This window comes from Mauremys reevesii, linkage group 1 (assembly GCF_016161935.1).
Source record: "Mauremys reevesii isolate NIE-2019 linkage group 1, ASM1616193v1, whole genome shotgun sequence".
Lineage (NCBI taxonomy): Eukaryota > Metazoa > Chordata > Testudines > Geoemydidae > Mauremys > Mauremys reevesii.
Window position 1 is genome coordinate 77,969,948 of NC_052623.1, and position 14,947 is coordinate 77,984,894.

The following is a 14,947-nucleotide window of genomic DNA, read 5'->3' on the forward strand; positions in this document are numbered from 1 at the left end:
GCCCAGTGCTCGGCCCTGTTCCCCTTCTCTTCACCCTTTACACCTTATCTCTGGGTAATCTCATCTGCAAACACAAATTCAACTACTGTCTCCGTGGTGATGACTTACAGATTTACCTCTGTACTCCACATCTGTTTAAGCAAAAATATTGGCCTGTGTCTGACATTTCCTTGCAGATGTGTAGCTGACAGCTCAAGCTAAACATAGCTAAAACAGATCTCTTAATTCCTCCCCACTGCCTGCTTTTGTGTTCACTGTAGACAATACCACCATTCAGCCTGCAACTCAAGCCTGTAACCTGGGCAGCATATTCAGCTGGGACCTCTTGCTAGGCCCTCACATCCAGGATATGTTTAAATTTTGCTGATTCTTTCTGCATAAGATGTCCACACTCTAAAGCAGGGATTGGCAACCTTTGGCACGTGGCTCACCAGGGTAAGCACCCTGGCAGGCTGGGCTGGTTTGTTTAGCTGCCACGTCTGCGGGTTTGTCTGATCGCGGCTTCCACTGGCTGCAGTTCGCCGTCCCAGGCCAATGGGGGCAGCAGGAAGCAGCAGCCAGCACATCCCTCAGCCCACGCTGCTTCCCGCAGCCCCCATTGGCCTGGAGCAGCGAACCACGGCCAGTGGGAGCCATGATCAGACAAACCCGTAGACGTGGCAGGTAAACAAACCAGACCAGCCCGCTCCCTGGCGGGCCACGTGCCAAAGGTTGACGATCCCTGCTCTAACGTGAAACTGTGATTTTTAGTATGGGTAGGCAGACCAGTGCCAGCTTTTAGCTAACAAGATTGGGTAATGATAACAGTGCAGATGTGTTGGCATGGATTTCAGCACAGGCTAGAAGCCAGAGTATAAGCCCTCTAGGGACCTTGGGTAAATACTCTGATTGGTAGCCTGTGCTGAAACCTGTGCCACCATGTCTACACTGGCATTGTTATCCATTCTACCTAGATTAAATCAAACATATACCCATGCTACAATCACACTCGCACTTGTCAGTGTCATACCCTAAGATATGGCCTTTCCTATTAATCCACATAGCTAAAACTCTTGTTCCGAAACTCCTCATCATGCATATTAATTTCTACCACACCCTTCTCTCTGGCCGTGACAAATGCAGTCTTGTCCAATTCATATCCATTCAGAAAGCTGCTGCAATGATTATTTTCCTAACTTGTCGCTTCACCCGTCAGCTCTCCCTTTGAATCCCTCCATTGTCACCCCCTTCTCTATCAGATCAAACATAAGCTGCTTGTATTCATTCTTCTCACTCAGTACCTACTCTACTTAACATCTCTCATTCACTATCAAGCTCTTGATGCTCTCTTCCAATTGGCCAATGATGTTAACCTCCACTGCCCTCTTGCTAAATTTTCAGTCAAACACCTTAGTGCTATCTGCTATGCTTGGGAGACAGGTGCTCCCTGTAAACATCCTCAAAGCTACTTCACGAGACACCTTCAAATCCCTCTTCAAAAATCTCCTTTGCTGGAATATCTACATAAAGCTTGACGATGATTAGACTGGTAGCGTGTGGCGACCACTGCCTGTCATGCTGATCGATATTGATTGCCCTCTCTGTCTGTATCTGTATTTTGTCTCTTGGCTTATACCTACAGTGTAAAAACCCTTGGGGCAGGGAAGATCTTTTTGTTCTGTTTTTGTACTACGTGTAGCACATGGATCTTGGTCCATGACAATGGCTCCTAGATGCCACAGTACCACTAGTAGGTGTTTTCTGATGGAGTAAAGGATATCACTTTGATAAGGAATAACCTGGAGGCAGGTTCTGCCCTACAGTAGAGAGAGACATTGCCTACAAGATCAGGGAGGTGGCAGATGTATTAAAAACTGCAAAAAAAAAAAAATCCTGTAAAGCCACAGCTCCTTTCCTGTGCCTCTTCCTGCATTCTAGTGCCCTCAAGCTTCCTTCACTCTCCTGCCTCCTTGCCCCTCACTCCTCTGAAGAGCTGCTGTCTTAACCCTCACAGTACTATCCTTACAGATGCTACAGAAAGGATCAGTATAATAATCCAATCTGACCTCTTGAAGAACACAGACCATAGAATTTCACCAGTAATTCTTGCATCAGGGTGTTATGTAAGATCACACATTGTGTGGTAGCCATGCAACACCTAAAAATATTACTAGATGAATTAAGAATGGGTTTTAATTTCTTACTCTGGTTTTTGTGGGGTTTAAATCATACCATTAATGTTATCAGTGTATTCTTCTTCTTGTATTTTTCATTTTTTAAAAATTTTATTAGAGATATGATCAAGCCAAACAAGTTTATCCAGATTGAGATTTCAAACACCCAAAGGGCTAGGGGTGCTTGTAGCTGGGGTTTTGGTTTGAGACACTTGCTATTTATTATTATTTATTTAGATAGCAGCCACCTGAGCAACTGTACTGTAAAATACATAAGCTGTGCTGACAAGGCTACAGAATTGATCCTGGTAACCCTTACTCAGGTGAGTAGTCCTTACTTACTTGAGTATCTCTAAGGAAGTAAATGAAATTACTCACAAGTAAACGTTTCCAAGTCCAGCCCTAAAGGCACAATGGGTACAGAGACAGAACAACGCAATATGAAACAAATGGATAATGGAGTGTGGTCATTAGAGTTGGTATGTTTCATGGCATAGATGGATTTTTCACAGTAGTATTAAAAAAGTAAGCTCTCATGGAAATCTAAAAGAGTTGGCTACTTTTTTTCAAAATAGACCCTAGTTCTTGTGGGCTCTGCTATCGCATCAACATATCACAAGTTTTTTATTTAATTGTATGTGATGCAGGGAGAAGCATTAAGGACAATGTTCCATCACATCAAATCAATTTTAAATTAACAAACCATGATTTTGGCTGAAAACTGATGCTAATGGAGGGCCTGATGCTGCAAATACTGAGCACCTATTATCAGGTATGGATCACCTTTGACTCTCATGGACTACATGAGAATAGAGGGTCATGCTCCACCATTTTCAGAAAGGGCTCAGGACCCCACATGATCAGCAGCCCCTGCCCTCTTTTTCCCCCTGCGACTAAACTTTTACTTTATTCAAGGATAAAACCTTCAGTTTTAGGCCCTGATTCAGCAAGTGCTTAACATTAAGCAAGGTTTAGCTTACTCCTGTGCTTAGGTATAGGAGCAGTCCTGGATAGGGAAGGAATTAAGCATACTTAGATGCTGCACTGACTTGGGGCTTTGGTCGTTTTAATCTGATCTTGCCCCCAAAGTATCATTTAGAAAGGAAAATTGTCTCTATTTTTGTTTCACTGCTGGACTGAACATAAATAAATCTGACAGAAGAAATCATTAATAAAAATAGTTCTTAATATAAATTACTGTTTAAACTGATTTTTTTTTTAAAATGAGAGTTAATCTCATTTTCAGTTTTTTCTCTTGCTAAAATCCAGAGAGACAAGCTAACAAATGCATGTGCAGTCCCAGTTACCAGGGCTACAAATGATGGCCATTTTCTCCCACAGTCATAGAAACAAGACTACAACAAACACAAATTACCTGTAATTTTCTTATTCCCATAATTCACATTCACACTTCCATGGCTAAAGATGAGTAAAGGAAAATAGGATTCATATTTTTGTGAAAAGGTGTTAAAACCTGTACTCACTCCGACCTTAAATGAAAGCTGTCTCTTACCATAAATGCAAAAAATTAAAATAAAATCTTTGCTAAGATCGGGAGAAAGCCTTAAGACCTTTTCAGTCTATTTGAGTGGAAATGTCACTTGCCATTCCACAAATTTATGTTATACTCTTTTAAAACATAAAATTCCTTTTAAAGGGCATTCTGTTTTGTGTGTGTTGAGACCAGTCTCACTTTGGACCAAGGTAGTGTAGTTTGGATATTAGAAAAATCTTTTCTTAGAAAAAGGTAAACTATAGCTTTAGCTTCTTCATGAACATCCTGTTTCAGAGCCAGAGGTGACCTTCTGCACAAAGCAAGCAAATGCACAATCAAGGACCTGCCCATTTGGGGATCCAAATCCCATGCAAGCTCTACAACTCATTGGCCAGCACTATCTCCCTTAGGGCATGTCCACACTGCAGCTGGGAGTGTGCTTCCCAGCGCAGACAGACAGATGTGCCAGCTCTGCTCGAACTAGCACACTCAAAATAATGTAGCTGGGAGGCGGTGGCTCAGGCGAGCTGCCCGAGTACATACCCAGGGGATCTAGATAGGGTTTTACTCAAGCAGCTTGCCTGAGCTGCCGCCCATGCTACCCCTAGCTACTCTTCTATTTTTAGCATACCGTAGAAACTCAGAGTTATGAACACCAGAGTTACGAACTGACCAGTCAACCATACGCCTCATTTGGAACCAGAAGTACACAATCAGGCAGCAGCAGAGACCAAAAAAAAAAAAAAAAGGAAGAAGAAGCAAATACAGTACAGCACTGCGTTAAACCTAAACTACTAAAAGAATAAAGGGAAAGCAGCATTTTTCTTCTGCATAGTAAAGTTTCAGAGCTATATTAAGTCAATGTTTGGTTGGAAACTTTTGAAAGAACAACCATAACGTTTAGTCCAGAGTTACAAACAACCTCCATTCCCGAAATGTTCGTAGCTCTAAGGTTCTACTGTACTCATGCCTGTCTGCCCGCTCAGATACACATACTCCAACCTGAGTTTAGACTTACTCTTACTGGTACTGAAGAGGAAAGAAACAATACATTGACAGACGCCTGTCAGCAGTGCAGAACTACAGCATGAAGCAACTCATGGCCTGATACTTCTGGATCTGACATGCCCAAAAATGTGTAAGTCAGCTCTTAATGGTGTTCCTGAAAATATAAGGCTAGCCCTCTATGGAGCACAGTGCTGCAAGATATTTATCCCACTGCATTCTTAATGCTACACTGAACTCTCTTCCTTCTCCCTCCAAGCAGTGAGCCGAAGCTGTAGATGTGAAGGTTGTTCCGCTTTCTAATTAGACAAAGCATGACTATAGCATTTGTACAGCACTTTGCTTCTATACAATATCTTTGATAAAAGAAGTATTCACTGAGTGTCTGCTGGAGGAACCACAGGATTCAGTGGGAAGATTCCCATTTAGTTCAGGGGGCTTTAGATCTGGCCCAGAACGAATTCCTTTATGAATCCTGTGTAATTATTATATAGCTAGTTGAAAACATTTTTGTTTTCCATTGAAAAATGTAATCTAGTTGAAATTGTGACATTTCATGGGAACTTGTTGATTTCCACAAAATTTTCTATGGGAAAATGTTAAAAAAAAAGGTTTGACATTGTCAAATCATTTCATTTACACTTTTATATTAAAATCTTGATTTAAATATTAAATTATATGTGTATAAATATATATTTAATATGTTATATAATATAAATGTAGAAATTTCAATAACATGAAACGTTTCAGCATGCCCCAACTAAGTTTTCTAAATTTTCATTTCACTGCAATTTTGGCTTTCCGTTATGATTTGGAATGATTTTTTTTGAAATGTCATAATTTCTCATTGAAGAGAAATTCCAGTTCCTGATAGCTCTAAACACCATACCACTATGTAGACAGTAGGATGAAATTGCTTATTTACCAATCAAATGAGTACATCACTCTATAAATGATGGCACCTGAAACATATTTTTGTTAAAATATCAACAATGTTGTTTAAAAAAATATCATTTTAACTGCAGTGGCCATATTGAAAAGTCTTTATGACACGAAAAAAAATCAATAAAAGACACCATTATGTCTGTAAAAATAAAACAGTAAGGAAGAAATAAGGGTAAAAAATCATGGCCATTGCTCTCCGAAGTACTAATGCTGGGTATTGGACAGATATCTGAAGGAAGAGGAGAAGAGGCATCTGCAATGTCTGTTTTAGCTTGGCATGCTTGTAACACCTCCTCCACTCCCCGCCCCATTCCCACCTCTGCAGTGGGCAAGGACAGGAGGATATTTGTAGCAGCCCCACTTGAAATTTATTCAAAATCTATCAGTACATTTAAACTTTAAATGGAATCCTAACTGCTTTTCCTGTTAACCAGAGAGTTTATGAATGGTAAATATGGAGATATTATTTAAAAATGTCAGCTCTCACAAGTCTTCCTTTGCTGGATAAAGGCTTTTAATTCAATTACTTATTATGGAAGTTTCTCAAAAGATAAAAGGTTTTAAGGGCTTGATCCTTCAGGCTTCCTAAAGCTGCTGAAAAGAAATGCAATGAGCCAAATGAGCACTAGAACTTCGCACTCTGGGTGAAATCCTGCCTCAGTGAAGTCAATGGGAGTTTTGCCATTCACTTCAGTGGGGCCAGGATTTAACCCTCAGTCTTTGCTAAGTACCCGTGCCAGTAGGCTTTCATACACTGTGGAGAATGTATGCTGTACTTAACAATGTAACCAAATCTCTGCATCCGTCACTGAAGAGAGCACTGCTGAAGAGAGGGGCGTTGGCAAGGATGGGTACAGCCAGTGCCTGGCCAGGACATAATCTGCTTTAATGCAATCCAGTGAATGCACAAAAATATGCGAAGAGCCAATTTTAGGATTTTCAGTTTCTCCCACTGACAGCCACTGTTTGACAACTATTTGACTGTGCTTAAGAGCTGCACTTAGACAAAACTTAGAACAGTGGTAGTCATCATAAGCCATTGCCAGGCATGTTTCCAATGGAACAATTGTTTCTCTTGTATAGCTGCTCTGTGCTTCATGTCTTGTACAGGACACAGAGTTCTTGAAACAGTCTGTCTCCTTTGTTTACCACACTTTTTTGAATCATGTACAAAAAAGCACCACCCTCAGCAATCTTATTGATGGCTCAGTATTTTTCTCTCACAAACCTTCTACTTACAAGACTGAGACCTTAAAATCTGTAGGGTTCTGAACTTGCATCACAAGAGTTAGCGTAAGCAAAACTAGTTCCAATTTCAATTATTCAAATCCTTAGTTACTACAGTTGCTGTCTGTTTTGTCAAAGTCAGCGTATGTTTTCCTCTCCAGATAGAAAAGGCTTCCTATGATGGGCTAAGAGAAGAGAAATTGTTAATTACTTATTCCCTTTTTCAGTTAATGGTGATTCACGAGGCCAAATTTTCATCTTGCCATCTAATAGCATTCTTTGCTTGGCCCACTCTTATTTCAATGCTCAAAGTCTTCTGTGTTTGGTGGTTATGTCCCAAATTCTTCCTTAAAGAAGACACTGTAACATGTGTGAAACCCTGCTAGACTGTGTGTGAGCTGCAGTTGTAAAGGCTATTCAGCACACAGGGGCACATGTCATTGTGCTTGCAGATTTCACTTCTGTTTCTTTTTTGCTGAGTTATGAATCATGGAGTTCTGACTCCTTCTTGGGATTGCTTTTCACAGCTAGTCACATTTTGATAGGCTCAATGCTATTAGGGATCTTTTATATGCAGATGAAAGTGGTGACTGACAGTTTTGTGTTACATATTAAAATGTGCACACAAAAACATACATGCATTTTTGCATATACTTCTTTGAAGTGGACCCACTTTTGGAGCAAAGGCAATAGAGAAATGATGCTAATACCAAGAGTTACATGGAAAGTGTGTGTGGGGAAATCAACAATTTTCACAAAACATTTCCCCAGCTTTTGTTGAATTTTCATTTAGTCATTTTCTGACCAGCACTTTGAATATAGGGTTGCCAACTGCATAATCTCAGAAATCCAAACACCCTTACCCCTCCCCCTGCCCTGGCCTTCCCTGAGGCCATGCCCCGACTTGCCCCTTCTCCTAGGCTCCGCCACCTCTCACTCCATCCCCCCCTTACTCTTCCACACCTTCACTCACTTTCACCAGGCTGGGACAGGGGGTTGGGGTGTGGGCTGGGGAGCGGGGTGTGGGCTGGGGAAGAGGGTTGTGTTGCAGGAAGGGGTGCGGGCTCTGGGAAGGAGTTTGGGTGTGGGAGGGGGTGCTGGGTGCAGTCTTTGGGAGGGAGTTTGGGTGTGGGAGGGTGCAGGCTCTGGGAGGGAGTGTTGGGTTGTGGGCTCTGGGAGGGATTTTGGGTGTGAGGTCTGGTCTGGGGCAGGGAGTTGGGGTGCAGAGAGGGTGAGGGGGGTGGTGCTTACCTTGGGCGGATTCCGAAAGTGACCAGCACATCCCTCTGGCAGTGGCTCCTAGGTGGGGGGGGAGCAATGGTAGCTGCAGAGTTGGCACCGGGATGGAGGCAGTGCGTGGAGATCCCCTGCTCCCCTCTCCCAGGAGCCAGAGGGATGTGCCAGGTGCTTCCGGGAGTGGTGTGGAGCCAAGGCAGGTAGGGAGCCTGCCTTAGCCCCGCTGCATGCCAGACTGTCAGTGCCCAAAATCTCCCGGTTTGGCTGCAGTAGCCTCCAGGAGATAGAGCGTGATTCTGATAGACTCCCAGCAAAACCGCGAGAGTTGGCAACCCTGTTTGAATACCTGAGTCTGAAATAATTGAGTAACTGCAATAAAATAATGGATCTATCTAAGAATGGGTTTAGCTTCAGGAGTTACACCTACCACAGATCTTTGGCAGATACTTGGATTGGGCACTGACTTACACATTCATTGCCACACTGGCATGCATTTTTTTGATAGAAGACACTTTCATAATGCAGTGGGTGGGAGTAACAACTTTGCTTGTCTAAGCAACATGACCCACAATCTGTACATTGGTGTTTATTATCAGAGGGGTAGCCGTGTTAGTCTGGATCTATAAAAGCAGCAAAGAGTCTTGTGGCACTTTGGTGTTTATTGGATACCACATCACTGGCTATAAGCAAGAGATTTGGAAGAAAACATACCCCTGAATAACAGGCTAAGCACACAATAACTTTTGAATGTCTTTGGAACAGAATAAAGACACATGGGGCAGAGTTAAGGCACAGTCATTCGAAAAGGGGAACAGAATATGCTGGGAGTACAGAAGAATTCCTCTGTAATGAGAATAAGTGTTGTACAAGCTAGACGCAAAAGAGCATGGATTGCATTTATAACTAGCACTTCAGTGCAAATGTAGTTGACCCTTGTGCAGTTTGAGCAAGTGGAGATTTCTTGGACACTCCCACCCTGATCATTCATGTAAAACCAGCCACAATGTGACTGTGTTAAATCAGTGGTTCTCAAACTTTTGTACTGGTGACCCCTTCCACATAGCAAGCCTCTGAGTGTGACACCCCCCTCCATCTGCCGCTTATAAATTAAAAGCACTTTTTAATATATTTAACACCATTATACATGCTGGAGGCAAAGGGGGGTTTGAGGTGGAGACTGACAGCTCAGAATCCCCCATTTAATAACCTCCTGATGCCCTGAGGGGTCCTAACCCCTAGTTTGAGAACCCCTGTGTTAAATATTAAACTCATATCTAACATTTGTATATTTCATTATTCATACAAAAGCTGGGAGTAAAAGAAAAACATTGTGTATTAATATAACACAATGTATACATGTATAAATAAAATATCACACTTTCAGTGTATAATGTGCAACAGGAGCATTTAAAATGAAGTAACAATTATATTCAAATCATAGTGATATTTTACTAGTGATTCAAAACAGAAGTTCATTCTTACAAATTCTTCTTAATCACTGAAAAGGCTCAAAAGGGTCTGAAAAACAATACAAACTTTTAGGGCTAGATCCACAAAGGGATTTAGGGACTTGTCACTTCAGAAACCGAACTCTACATTTTAGATTCTTAAAACTCCTGCTCAGCTGCTGCCTAACTCTATGCATTGGGCCAACAAGCGTGTAAGAGCAACTCTATAACCCAATGGCTAGGGCACTCACCTAACAGATGGGTGACTCAGGTGCCAGTCTGCCTGGCTCCATTTCCTAGTTAATTATTGATACACAGTGGAACAGCTTCAACAGGAGAGCTTCCTTCCCTAGAGCAGTTTGTAGGCCAGTGATTAGGGCACTTTCCTGAGGGCTGTGAGAGCCAAGTTCATTTCCCTACATCACGTCAGGCAGAAAAGAGAAGTTGAATCTAGGGATCCTAGGGTGAGTGGTCTAACCACTAGGCTAAAGACTATTAGGGCATCTCCTCCTCAGTATTTTGTGAGAAAGTGCTTGGGCACCTATCTCCTGCAGCAGATTCACAGCTGTGAATCCTGAACAGAGATAGATGCATCCCTCTAGCCTGGACACAGGTGCTTAGCTTCCTTTGGAGGGTGGGGCTTTGGCCACACCCTCTCTTTGGCATTTCCTTCTGTCTATCTTAGGTGGGTTCCCACCCAGCTAGCTTGTGTCTGTAAACCCCTTTTATGGACCTAATTCTCCCCATGCATCGTACAGGGAGCCTGGGTGCCTAATTGGAGCTGAGGTGTCTACTCAGCTGCAGGGCACCTAAACATTAGGTGTTGTAACATTGAGTCTAAGTCAGTGGTTCTCAAAGCCGGTCGGCCGCTTGTTCAGAGAAAGGTGGGGGGGACGGACCGCGGGGCTCCATGTACTGCTCCTGAGCACCGGCTCCGCACTCCCATTGGCCAGCAACCATGTCAATGGGAGCCGGGGGTAGGGGCGGTGCCTGTGGGCAAAAGCAGTGCGCGGAGCCTCCTGCCCACCCTCCCCCTGCCTAGGAGCCAGACCTGCTAGCTGCTTCCGGGGTGCAGCGCGGTGTCAGGACAAGTAGGGAGCCTGCCTTAGCCCTGCTGACAAGGAGTCGCCTGAGGTAAGACCATGCCTCAACCCTGAGCCCCAACCTCCTGCCCCAGCCCTGAGCCCCCCCCAAACCTGGAGTCCCCTCCTGCACCTCAAACCCCTCATCCCCGGTCCAAGCACAGAGCCTGAACCCCCAGCCTAGAGCCCTGACCTCCTCCTGCACCCCAACCTCTGCCTCAACCTACAGCCCCCTCCCGCCCTCTGACTCCCTTGGCCACACCCCCCAGCTTGGAGCCCCCTCCAGCACTCTAAACACCTCATCCCCGGCCCCACCCCAGAGCCTGCACCCAGCTCAGAGCCCATACCCCCTCCCACATCCGAACCCCCTGTCTCAACCAGCAGCCCCCCCCACTCTGAATCCCTTGGCCCCACCCCCAGCCTGGAGCCCCCTCCTGTGCTCCAAACCCCTTGTCCCCAGCCCCAGCCCAGAGCTCATACCCCTTCCCACACCCCAACCCCCTGCCCCAGCCCTGATTCTCCTCTCACACTCCAACCCCCCTGCCTCAACCCACAGCTCCCTCTCCCCCCCCCCACATTCTGAATCCCTTTGCCCCACCCCCAGCCTGGAGCCCTCTCCTCATCCCCAGCCTGGAGCCATACCCCTCATCCTCAGCCCCACCCCAGAGCTTGTACCCCCTGCTGGAGCCCTCACCCCCTCTCACTCCCCAATCCCCTGCCCCACCCCAGTGAAAGTGAGTGAGGGTGGGGGAGAGCAAGCCACCGAGGGAGGGGGAATGTAGTGAGTGGGGGCGGGGACTTTGGGAAGGGGTGGGGCAGGGCTAAGGTGTTTGGTTTTATGCAATTAGAAAGTTGGCAAGCCTAGACAGCCTCACCTTTCTGCAGCAGAGTCTTGATGGGCATCTTTTTCCAGACACACTCGGCTGTTCAGCGCCAGCAGCAGTATGAAGTCTCCTGCTATCAGCCCAGAGAAAGTCTCAGGCAGCAGGTGAAAGTCCACTTTGATGCTGCGCTTGAGGAGAAAAGGGGACTGGGGCCAGAGCACAGCAGGTGGGGTCCCAGCACTGCCCCAAGCTTGTTGGTCTCCACACAATACATGTGCCTCCATGGGGGTGGCGGCAGCTGCTGCCTGCCCCTACTCAGGGATGCCCCGGCTCCCTGCCAGCCCCACTGGAGACTTGGGGGTGGCTCCCTGCTCCCCTCCAGACTCCTTGGGGCCCCAGTGGGAAATGACTCCTGCTTCCTGCTGCCAGGCCCTGGATCCTGTGGCCTGGCAACCTCCTGCATGGGCTCACAGGTCCCACTGGCCAGGATCAGTGTCTCAATTATGGCTCTTTCCCATCTAGGCACCTCCAGCCTTGCTTGTGCTTTTGGGTCCCAAGGCCAGCTCTGCAACCCAATGGATGATTCAAGTCTAAACTTGCATGCCTCAACTACTTTTACAGCCAGTCAGGAAGTCAACTGCCTACGGAGTCATGTTGCCTAGGCAACATGGTGCAACTTGGAGCATTGCATGCCCTGCCAGCAAAACATGAAGACACCTGACATGAACAGATTGCTGACATGCAGGACTGTCGTATTCTACAAGAATATGAAAGTCCTGCAACTTTTGTTGTGGACTCTGGGGCATGCAATGCATGTATTGCATGCCTAGACAGCATGCCACACTAGGACCCAGGTGCTGCCTCCCCACCCTACCATGTGGGCTTGAGGAAGGAGTGAGCCAGGGACTCCAGCTCTCATAGGAGCAGCTGCAGAAGCAGAAAAAGCAGGGACCTTGTGACATTCAGAGAACTTTCTACAGTTTCAACTGGACTTCTCTGCCCTGTGCTGATTGGCGGCTTGCTCCAACCCTCTCCCTCCCTCTCAGTCTCTTCACCTCAGTTTAGGGTGACTGTGTGTCCTGTTTTTTTAAGCCCTGTCCTGGCTGTCCCAACCTTTTTGGGAAAAATGTGCATTTGTCCTGTTTGCTGTTGCCAGCTTGATCAGTTGGCAAGAACAAATGGGACAAATGCTCACTTTTGTCAAAAAAGTGGGGTGCAGAGGAAAGTGTAGGGGGCGAGCAGCAATGCCAGACCCTTGCAAGGGGGGAAGCAGGGCTTGTGCAGGTGGGCAGGCAGGGTTTGAGCAACCAGCGACCCAAACCTTGCATGGAGGTGGGAGGGTTTAGGCGAGCAGCTCAGGCCAGCCCAGTGTGCGGGAAGGCGAGGGCTCAGGCCAGCCCTGCACAGTGTCCTGTTTTCCTTTTGGGAAATATGGTCATCCTAATTTAGCTTCACTCCACACCTGCCCCTCTTACTGTCTTCTGCCCTGCCCTGTCCCCATCATATCCTTCCCTTCTCATTTAGTTGATCCCCTCCTAAGTAACTCCACCCCCCAAAAAATATTGAAAACATGACCTTCGGTGTCATTACACTGTTTGCTCTGATGGTGTGTTCTACCAATTCACCTAGCCAGGATTTCTTGTCTATTTAGATTGTAAGATCTTGTGGCAGGACAGTTGACTACTCAGTTTTTCAGAGCCTTTCACAATGGGTCCCTATTCTTGGTTGGCCTTTAGTCACTATCTTAATAAACATGAATACTACTAGTACTAATACTTTTCAGATACACATGGATCTTTGACGGTGAGTTTGGGGTATCTATTTACAAGCTACTTTTCCTTTAACATTCGATTTCAGTTTATTTTATTTAATAAAAGTCTTTAAAAACATATTTTACATATTTCAGATACTCCACATTTCTGTTAAGTTTCAAATGACTGCAGAAAGAGGAGAGAAAAGTGCTATTACCTTCAATGTATTTAATTGAATTTATAAAATAATAATAGCAATGCTCAAAATTTCTAGTGCTCTTGTGACATTCAAATAATTTAAGAATTTGCACAGTATCAAATTTATTTCAAAATATCACATACCAGACTGACATTCATAATTCACTAAATGCCTGTTACCAAACTCCTTCATAAGCCATATGTCTCTCAGCCTACTTCTTCCTGAAATGCCTGGGAAAAAAATATTGGCTTTGCTGTATGAGTGAAATGTTGACAAATCTGGGCTTATTGTACTCCATTTGCTCTTAGATGGTGGCCTTCTTTGTTGCTCTGGAGCTGTTTAATCCTAGAAAATATGAAAGAAGGGCAAAAGGCTAGATGTCTGGAACTGCTATGGGCAGAATTCCAGGGTGTTCATGAAGGCAGTGTCTTACAGCAATTGAAATATCAGACAATTAACACTGAAAGCCTTTATAATTAGGGTGAGTCATGTAAAAGGAAATATCAGGTAGATATATCTACACAATTACTATATTTACCCTTTGGTTGGAGCTGTGATTTAAGACTTTCTACGCATAAATATTCTCTCAGTGCTGTCTCATTTTCAATCAGGATTGTAAATTGTCCTTGTAGTTAATTCTCAGAGACAAACATGAAAAACTAATTAGCTAATATTGAAGATAGGATAAATAGTAAGAAATCTCTACCTAAAATAAAACAAGCAACTTATGCAAAATATATAAAAATACAATAAAACAGAGGATACCTACAGGGCCAGCTCTAGGCACCAGCAAACCAAGTACATGCTTGGGGCAGCACATTTTCAGGGGCGGCATTTGGCCGTCTTTTTTTTTTTTCTTCGGACGGCCTAGAGCCGGCCCTGGCAGCAGCAGCACGGGACACGCCCTGGGGACTGCGGTTTGTGCCGCGGGGAAGCAGCGCCCGCACCTTGTGGCTGGGCTGGGCAGGCTCTGAGCGGGGGACACTCAGGCTGGGGGCTGCCCCGCGGGGCACACAAACCACCTGCAGGTGCCTCGGGGTGGCCGCCCCCCTAGGGCCACAGCTGGGGCTCAAGCCGCCCAGGGACTGCAGCAGGCGGCCAGAAGCAGCAGCAGCAGCAGGGCCATAGAGGGTGGGGTGCTGCCATGTGGGGCCCACGTCCCGCTTTCTGGAGCTCCGCTCCCTCTGGGGCTACCCTACCCCGGCTCTGCCCTCCTGGGTCCCAGCCGGTCCTGGAGGTGGGAGCCCAGGCTGGAGGACCCTGGGCTGAGGCGTGGCCTGGAAGCCCCGCTGCTTACCTCAACCCTGCCAGCACTGGACCGGCTGGAGGCGAGGGGGGAGTGGGTGGAGTCAGCATTGGTGGGGGGGGAGCCCAGGGCTGGGGCAGCAGGGGTGTGGGGGTGGGGGAAGAGAGAGAGCCCAGGGCTGGGGCGCAGGGGGTGAGGGTGGGGGAGGGCACTGGCGGTGGGGGGGTGAGAGCCCAGGGCTGGGGTGGGGGGCAGCCAAATTTTTTTTTGCTTGGGGTGGCAAAAAACCTAGAGCCGGCCCTGGACACCTACATCTGGAAAGATCATTTTAAAAAG

General features: G+C 45.9%; 1 long non-coding RNA gene across 1 annotated transcript; it reads left to right on the forward strand.

Moving 5' to 3' along the window:
* The first annotated feature begins 10,235 nt into the window (after positions 1-10,235).
* Positions 10,236-14,030, forward strand: LOC120386591. The gene is made up of 3 exons (XR_005589792.1): positions 10,236-10,643; positions 11,505-11,641; positions 11,938-14,030. It is a non-coding gene; the product is annotated as an uncharacterized LOC120386591 (long non-coding RNA).
* The last annotated feature ends 917 nt before the right edge of the window (positions 14,031-14,947 follow it).